The sequence below is a fragment of the Dasypus novemcinctus genome, chromosome 1 (genome assembly GCF_030445035.2).
Source record: "Dasypus novemcinctus isolate mDasNov1 chromosome 1, mDasNov1.1.hap2, whole genome shotgun sequence".
NCBI lineage: Eukaryota > Metazoa > Chordata > Mammalia > Cingulata > Dasypodidae > Dasypus > Dasypus novemcinctus.
Genome location: NC_080673.1, coordinates 35369375 through 35377774, shown reverse-complemented (window position 1 = coordinate 35377774; position 8400 = coordinate 35369375). Strand labels below are relative to the sequence as shown.

General features: G+C 38.8%; 1 pseudogene; it reads right to left on the bottom strand.

Annotated features, from left to right (window-relative positions):
• Positions 1 to 321: 321 nt before the first annotated feature.
• On the bottom strand, positions 322 to 1517 carry LOC101443202 (glyceraldehyde-3-phosphate dehydrogenase pseudogene; annotated as a pseudogene).
• Between the last annotated feature and the right edge of the window lie 6883 nt (positions 1518 to 8400).

Sequence of the window (8400 nt, the reverse complement as noted above, 5' to 3'; positions counted from 1 at the left end):
GTTTGGAACAAATGGAAATATCTTCCTTATTTTCCTGCCTGCCTAAAAATGGAAAAAATAATCTACATTCCTCATTTTTAATTTGATTTAATACTTTCCCTTACATATGCTAAATGCTGAATAAACATCCATTAAAATGAATTTCACAAATATGAGACAAAAATACAAAGTTTGGGCGCATAATTTGTGTTTAAATGAAAATTTATCTGAATAAATTGTCCATGATTTATCATGTGTTATATACACTTATAAGCTATAAAATACAATATCAACCTTGTGTTTTATTTATTTTATTTTATTATTATTTTTTTGGGGGTACAGTATACTTTATTGATGGTACACGACAAGGTAGGGCCCTCTGAGCCCCTCCCCTTCTCCAGGGGGTCTGGGATGGAAGCTGGCGGATGGTGGTGCTTAGTGGTGGGGGATCAGGTTGGGGTCAGAACTCCCCAGCAGCTGCCACTTTTCCTCTCAACCATTGCTGGGGCTGGTGGTCCAGGGGCTCTTACTCCTTGGAGGCCATGTGGACCATGAGGTCCACCACCCTGTTGCTGTAGCCAAATTCATTGTCGTACCAGGAAATGAGCTTGACAAAGTGGTCATTGAGAGCAATGCCAGCCCCAGCATCAAAGGTGGAAGAGTGGGTGTCACTGTTAAAGTCGCAGGAGACAACCTGGTCCTCAGTGTAGCCCAGGATGCCCTTCAGGGGACCATCTGATGCCTGCTTCACCACCTTCTTGATGTCATCGTATTTGGCCGCTTTCTCCAGACGGCAGGTCAGATCCACGACAGACACGTCGGGGGTGGGGACGCAGAAGGCCATGCTTCCCATTCAGCTCTGGGATGACCTTGCCCACAACCTTGGTAGCGCCGGTAGATGCAGGGAAGATGTTCTGGGCAGCCCCACGGCCGTCACGCCACAGCTTCCCGGAGGGACCGTCCACAGTTTTCTGGGTGGCAGTGATGGCGTGGACAGTGGTCATGAGTCCCTCCACGATGCCGAAGTTGTCATGGATGACCTTGGCTAGGGGAGCCAGGCAGTTGGTGGTGCAGGAAGCATTGCTGACGATCTTCAGGGAATTGTCCTACTTGTCATGGTTCACGCCCATCACAAACATGGGGGCATCGGCTGAAGGGGCAGAGATGATGACTCTCTTGGTGCCACCTTTCAAGTGAGCCCCAGCCTTCTCAAAGGTCGTGAAGACACCAGTGGACTCCACAACATATTCAGCACCGGCATCACCCCACTTGATGTTGCCGGGGTCTCGCTCCTGGAAGATAGTGATGGGATGCCCATTGATGACAAGCTTCCCGTTCTCAGCCTTGACAGTGCCCTTGAACTTGCCATGGGTGGAATCATACTGGAACATGTAGACCATGTAGTTGAGGTCGATGAAGGGGTCATTGATGGCAACAACCTGCACTTTGCCAGAGTTCACAGCAGCCCTGGTGACCAGGCGCCCAATACGGCCAAATCCGTTTACTCCAGTCTTCACCATCTTGTCTCAGGGATGCGGCTGGAGCTGCGCGAAGAGCTGCGGCTGTCTGTCCAACGGGAAGGGGCAGAGAGCCAACCTTGTGTTTTATTATGTTTTCATGCCTTCTTGCTGTGTGCCATACAGAACAATTGTACTTTGAATATAACTATTACTAATGATAGATTTTTTTTTTAAGATTTATTTTTTATTTATTTCTCTCCCCTTCCTTGCCCCTCCCCACAGTTGTCTGCTCTCTGTGTCCATTTGCTCTGTGTTCTTCTGTGTCTGCTTGTATTTTTGTCAGCAGCACCCGGAATCTGTGTCTCTTTTTGTTGCATCATCTTGCTGCATCAGCTCTGTGTGTGTGTAGCACCATTCCTGGGCAGGCTGCACTTTTTTCATACCAGGCAGCTCTCCTTATGGGGCGCACTCCTTGTGTGTGGGGCTCTCCTACGCGGAGGACCCCTGCGTGGCAGGGCACTCCTTGCGCGCATCAGCACTGCGCATGGGCCAGCTCCACACGGGTCAAGGAGGCCCAGGGTTTGAACCTTGGACCTTGCATGTGGTAAGTGGACGCCCTATCCGTTGGGCCAAATCTGCTTCCCAGTGATAGATTTTTAATATAGAGAAAAGGTGGAGTTATTTCTCTACAGTGGGTTTTAGGCCCAAAGAAAAAAACACGGAATAAGCTAAGGTATACGATAATAAATAGAAAATAACAAAACATTTTTCTGCTTGAATAAAAAAAAATTAAGGGCACTGGATCTAGTTTATAATGTCAGCCTAATAAATTTATTGATAGATAAAACCACTGATCCATAAATCTCATAACTGGTCTTTTCCATGAGAAAAATATGTCCCAGGGCCATATAAATCCTACAGATATGAGACTGTAAGTCAGTTCTCAACTCATTATTTCTCATTATTGTCCACAGGCAGTGGTATGCTGGAGCTCAATTGTTAAATATTGTTAAATATTCTGTATGCTGACTGTTAAAAAGAAACATTTGCAAGATCAAATTATGTAAGCTTACAATTAAACACATTATATTAGAAACAGGCAATAAATATTCAAAACACCACTTTTTAATATTTTACTAAATTTCACTGTTATTGTAAGACCATGTCTATTGATTACTATGAGGGAACTATTTTAGAATTGTGTTATGCCGCGTATCTCTTTCAAACCCCATATTCAGTGACATCATGTCAGACACAGTGGTGGTATTTTATGGAAATTAGTACTTGCTATAAATCACAGTTTTTTGGTTTTTTTTTTGTTTTTTTCTTGCAGAGACCTGGGTGTTAAGCAGTTACTAGCACTCCATCATCTGTAGGTCACCATTTCTTACCAAATCTTCTTAAGAACAGTGACTATGGTCTGTGTAGAATGAATCACTCCCCGGACCCCCCTTTCTCCACTTTATGAAATTATCATTTCATAAAGTCACAGTTAGAAAAGTCATGTTAACAGCATGTCCAGTAACAGTGAGGGAAGGGAGATTTCAACATCCCCCATTTGTATTGTATGAGAGCTCTTGCTTCTTGCCAAGGCACTGCATTGATCTTAAATTCTAGTTCATTGATATTTAAGTTTTAGGGTTCTTCTGCATGGGCGTCATATCATTATTTGTGTTTAGCTTTCATTGTGAGCTTCCTAGTATAGTTATACAAAGCCCAAGTCTCAAGCAAGGAGGTAAGTTGCTTGACAGTTTAGTTCTGAACTTAGGGTTCTCAAGTACATTTAAGTGTCAAAAGCTTACAATTGACTTTCAGTTTTAGTGCTGTTGTATCCTCTGACAATTTTAATGAAGCCATACTCATTGAGTTACAATGGCTAAGGGGTTTAAAATAGAGTCTGGAAGTCATTCTGGAGGTTAATTTCATGCAAATCTCAGCCAGGTATCACAAACTGCCAAAGTATGGAAACCTCAAGCAACAGTGTTCTTTAAAACCTAAGGCATCCAGTCACCATAAACAAACCACAAAATAAAGAACTCAGTAAACTATCTAACCTGAAGGGCATTTGGAATACCTGAACACAAACAACTTATACAATCATCTTCTTTTTCTTTAAAAAACCTTTCCTGGAAGAACCAAGACAGGAGACAATTTGGGTTGCAACCTAAATGATGCTATCCGAATTGCAATTCTAAGACCCCAGATAAACGCTTCTGTTGCCTTACAACCTACTTTGTTATTTTTTGGTGGATAATGCTGTTCACCTTATCTTTTTATTTCTTCAAAGGCTAAGGTGGGAAAAATCCCTCCAAGTTTTTAAATGAAATCAAGTCCTTCTTAGAAGAATTAGCTCTATAAAACTCACATTTATGAGGTTTTCTGATAGTTGAAGTTAAATTATGATATTTTGTTAGTGATTTAGGAAGCTGTAAAATAAATTAACTTATTCAAATTCAGGTTCTGTTTACCTTGGTACTTACCTTAGACCAGTGTTTTCTAGCCTTTTTTCATTATTGCTCCCTAAACAGAAAACTTAAATATAAATTCTCCCTAATGAGAAAAATAAAATACTAAGGAATAAGTTTTTGTCAGATAAGGTTGGGTTTTGGAGGGCCACCAATTATTGTAATGCCTAAGGTTTATTTTGCTTCCCGAGAACCAATTTTAGCCCTGTTGAGGGAAAATATCATTCCCATTCGGGATGCATGTGTTCTTAAGCTAAACATTTATTTCTGTTTGTTAGTTTACCTTAGAATGCCCATTTGTTTCCATAGGTGAGAAGATATGTCTGTTTTAAAAAGCTGATTGTAGAGATTTCATATATATAACCTTGGGAATGATTAGTATTTATTGAACTAGCTTCTTTCACTTTTCAGACTCAGATGTCTTGGAATATTAGGAATATTGCAAGGAATATTGCAATAACTCCTTTTTTTTTTTGAGGTACTGGGGCTAGGGATTGAACCTAAGACCTAACAGGTGGGAAGCTGGTGCTTATCCACTGAGCACCTGCATGAAGGCTTTTAGGCAGTCTAGATCTACACTATTCAATAAGGTAATCCCTAGACACATTGGGCTGTTTATATTTAAATTAATTTAAATTAAGTAAAATGAAAATTCAGTTGACTAGCCACATTTTAAGTGTGCAATAGCCACTTATGTCTTGTGCTTATCATATTGGAAAGCACAAATATAGAACATTTTCATCATTGTGGAAAATCCTCTTGGACAGTGCTGTTCCAGAGCCTCGCTTTTCAAAGTGTGGCTCCATGGGCTGACAGGGCCAGCATCATCTGGGAGTTGATCAGAGAAGCAGATTCCAGTTTGAGAAGCACCAGGTCAGAGAATACTTCAGTGCTGTAAAGAGGTCATTTCTGAGTTTGCCTTAAGTATCAACTTCCTCACAGGTATATCATGCTGAAAAGTGCCTAATCTTTGCAATGTAAACTCCTAGAGGTCAGTACTCTATGTGTGCGTTTCTTTTCATTCAACTCCAGAATAACAATTAAGATAACAAAAAATTTACTATTTTTATAATTTTCCAAGTTGTCCTGTGCAATTAAACAAGGTAATTATTCGCTTTAGTTGTTTGAACAAAAATGTCTTTTAGGGAAGTGGACTTGGCACAGTGGTTAGGGCGTCCGCCTACCACATGGGAGGTCCGCAGTTCAAACCCCGGGCCTCCTTGACCCGTGTGGAGCTGGCCCATGCGCAGTGCTGATGTGCACAAGGATTGCCCTGCCACGCAGGGGTGTCCCCGCGTAGGGGAGCCCCACGTGCAAGGAGTGCACCCCATAAGGAGAGCCGCCCAGTGCGAAAGAAAGTGCAGCCTGCCGGAGAATGGCTCCACACACACGGAGAGCTGACATCAACAAGATGACACAACAAAAAGAAACACAGATTCCTGTGCTGCTGACAACAACAGAAGTGGACAAAAAAAACAACATGCAGCAAATGGACACAGAGAACAGACAACTGGGGCGAGGTGGGGAAGGGGAGAGAAATAAATAAAAATAAATCTTTAAAAAAAAAATGTCTTTTAAACTCCAAAATTATACTTACCTTATTGGCAAACTCAGAAAAAAAGGAATGCAGCAAAAGGAGATCACAGGCAAACTGCAAACCATCACGAGGTGCCAAATATTTGAATCACGGCAATGTTATGCTTAACATGAGAGGGCTAACACCTAACAAAGGCAGCTCTCTGGAATAGTGGAAGTAGACATCTACAATTGCAAAATGCAATGTGATAACCCGATTTTAAAAGAAGATATAATATGCACAATGATGCTTAGTGACCTTATTCTATTCAATGGGAGGCAACCACCAAGGGTAGAGTTTCTTTTTGTTTGGTTAATTGTTTTTGTTTTTTGTTGTTTTTTTCTTCTTTCTTTTTTGTTGGCATAAGGAAAATGTTCTAATATTGCTTCAAGTGATGAATGTACACTTCACTAACCTACCTATAAACTTTCATAATGAGCCGTGCTAATTTATAGGTATGATAGTGGTTGAAGGGAAAGTCTAAGGTTATGTCTGTCACTAGGAAGGCTAAAAAATGGAAGATGGGACTGTATAGCATAGCAAACCCTCCTGTGAAAAAAGTGTGGTTACTTACGCATATATAAAAATGTTTTTCTCTGAAACAAAACAAATGTACATTAATGTTAGAAGATGTTAATATCAGGGTGACATTTGGGCAAAAACACAGCTCAAGCAAACTACCTACAGTAAAGTAATATTTTAATAACCTCCCATCAATATTAAAAAAGGAAGTATACTAAGTGAAAGAAACTAGATAAAAAGTACTACGTATTATTAGACTCCATCTATACAAAATGTAAATACAAATTAATTATAGAGACAGAAATTGATTAGCAGTTGTATGGCAGGAGAAGTAGGGAGAAATTGAGAGGTGACTACTAAGGGTAGAGTTTCATTTTGTTTGGTTAATTGTTTTTGGCTTTTGTTGTTTTTTTCTTCTTTGTTCTTTTATTGGCATAAAGAAAATGTTCTAATATTGATTGAAGTGATGAATGCACAAAAGGCAACTGATCGTGTACTTTAGATGGATTATATGGTTTATGAAAACAGTCAATAAAATTGATTAAAAAAATGAAAAAAACTCCAGATATAATATAATAGATAATCTATATCTGCTATTATGTATACCAACCAAAAGATATTTAGTATTATGATAAAATTGTAAAAAACAGCTCATTTCCTGTAATTGTAGAGCTACTCTGTGTAAATCTCTGACATTGAGAAAATCTTGCTGCACACATATTGCATGATGCTTTATCACTTAGTACATTGATGCTAAATTACATATATGAAATTAAAATTATTAACTTCCCAAATAACAAAATTATTACTGTAAGTCTTCTGAGGTAGATCATTTGAATATAATTATATTCAACATATTTGTTCTTAGAGTTGAATATTCATTTCTTTGCAAAAAGTTAAGATTCTTAGATACACAGTTCTCATAAAGATATAGGACTCTGAAGATTACTAGAAAGTTTCACAAATAGACTGATACTGAATTCCAAGTCTTGAGATAAATCATGGATCCAAACAAAAGGCTGGTCTGGCTCAAGTTTTATAAAATCATGCCAACATTTCCTCTTTAACTGGTTAAAGAAAACAATATACTTTCAGGTGGTCAAACAAAAAATAACAACTTTATTTTATGGTGTAGGTGATGGTCTATGTCTTACTTTGAATTAAGATTAATTTTATCTTTCTTCTGGCTCAACTTCTGCAGTTCAAGGATTATAACTTGCACACCTGAAATATCGAAGAAATTGTTCAAAACTGAAATAAAAAAATTCAAACTTCTAAGTTCAGAGACTCTCACAAAGATCTTTTCTGTCATTCTGAGGAGAGATTTTTTTGTTATATTTGATATTGCTTTTCAAAGTCAAAAGGCAGAATATTAAAGAGCATCTGTATACGTGGTAGGAACACAAATCCCGTTTTGGTTGCCAGATGGCCTGCTGCACTAAAATTTTCACCACTAGGAATTTATTGTTTTATCCCAAAGCTCATAATCTCCAAATATCGGTTTTTAAGTTGCAAAGTTCTGGGGTAGTTTTCATTTACATTCGACTGCATTGATTCTTTTACCAGATTACTTACCTCAGGCTTGACAGATTATTTGAGTTTATGAACATGACTGGGAATAAAGGAGGCAGCATGATAATTGGAATAAATAGGTGGCAGGCTGAGTCAGGGTGCTGAAAGGACATTCTGAAGTGCCTAGATCCATGGAATGCCCTGGGTGGGGAGTGAGGCATGGACAGGAAAAGTGAGGGGGCAAACTCAAAACTTTCATAGGCCCCATTTTGATCAGGAGTATATATTGGGAGACTGTTACTTGCTATAGAACTTTCTAATCCAGTATATTTTAAGAACTAAACTCATTAAGCAGATGGAGTATCAATTCCAAAGTTGTATGAAATTTAGTACACAAAGCACTAAAGACCAATAAAGATAATCAAATAACCATTAAATTTTTAAAAATCTATTTTGGTATTCATGAGCAAATATTTTTAACGTGAATTATCTGAAAATAGCCACTTCATTTTGTCACATAGGTCATGGCTATGTGTAGTAATAGTAATAGGTGCAATATAACTCACACATACTACTGGAATACAACATAATAGTCACTACTGTTCTACCAGTGAAATTATCTCAGTAAACCTTTACTAAGAGAAATAAATCAAGGAGAAGAATACATTTTAGTGCTTGAGAGTTATAATTTTGTATTATTAATAACTGCTTGTAGAAAAGAGTTTTCCTCTAAAACCTTATGGTAAATTCTTAGAGAGTAATGTAATTGAATAAAAATATGGAAAATAGAAATGATAGAGGGAAGCGGACTTGGCCCAGTGGTTAGGGTGTCCGTCACCACATGGGAGGTCCGCAGTTCAAACCCTGGGCCTCCTCGACCCGTGTG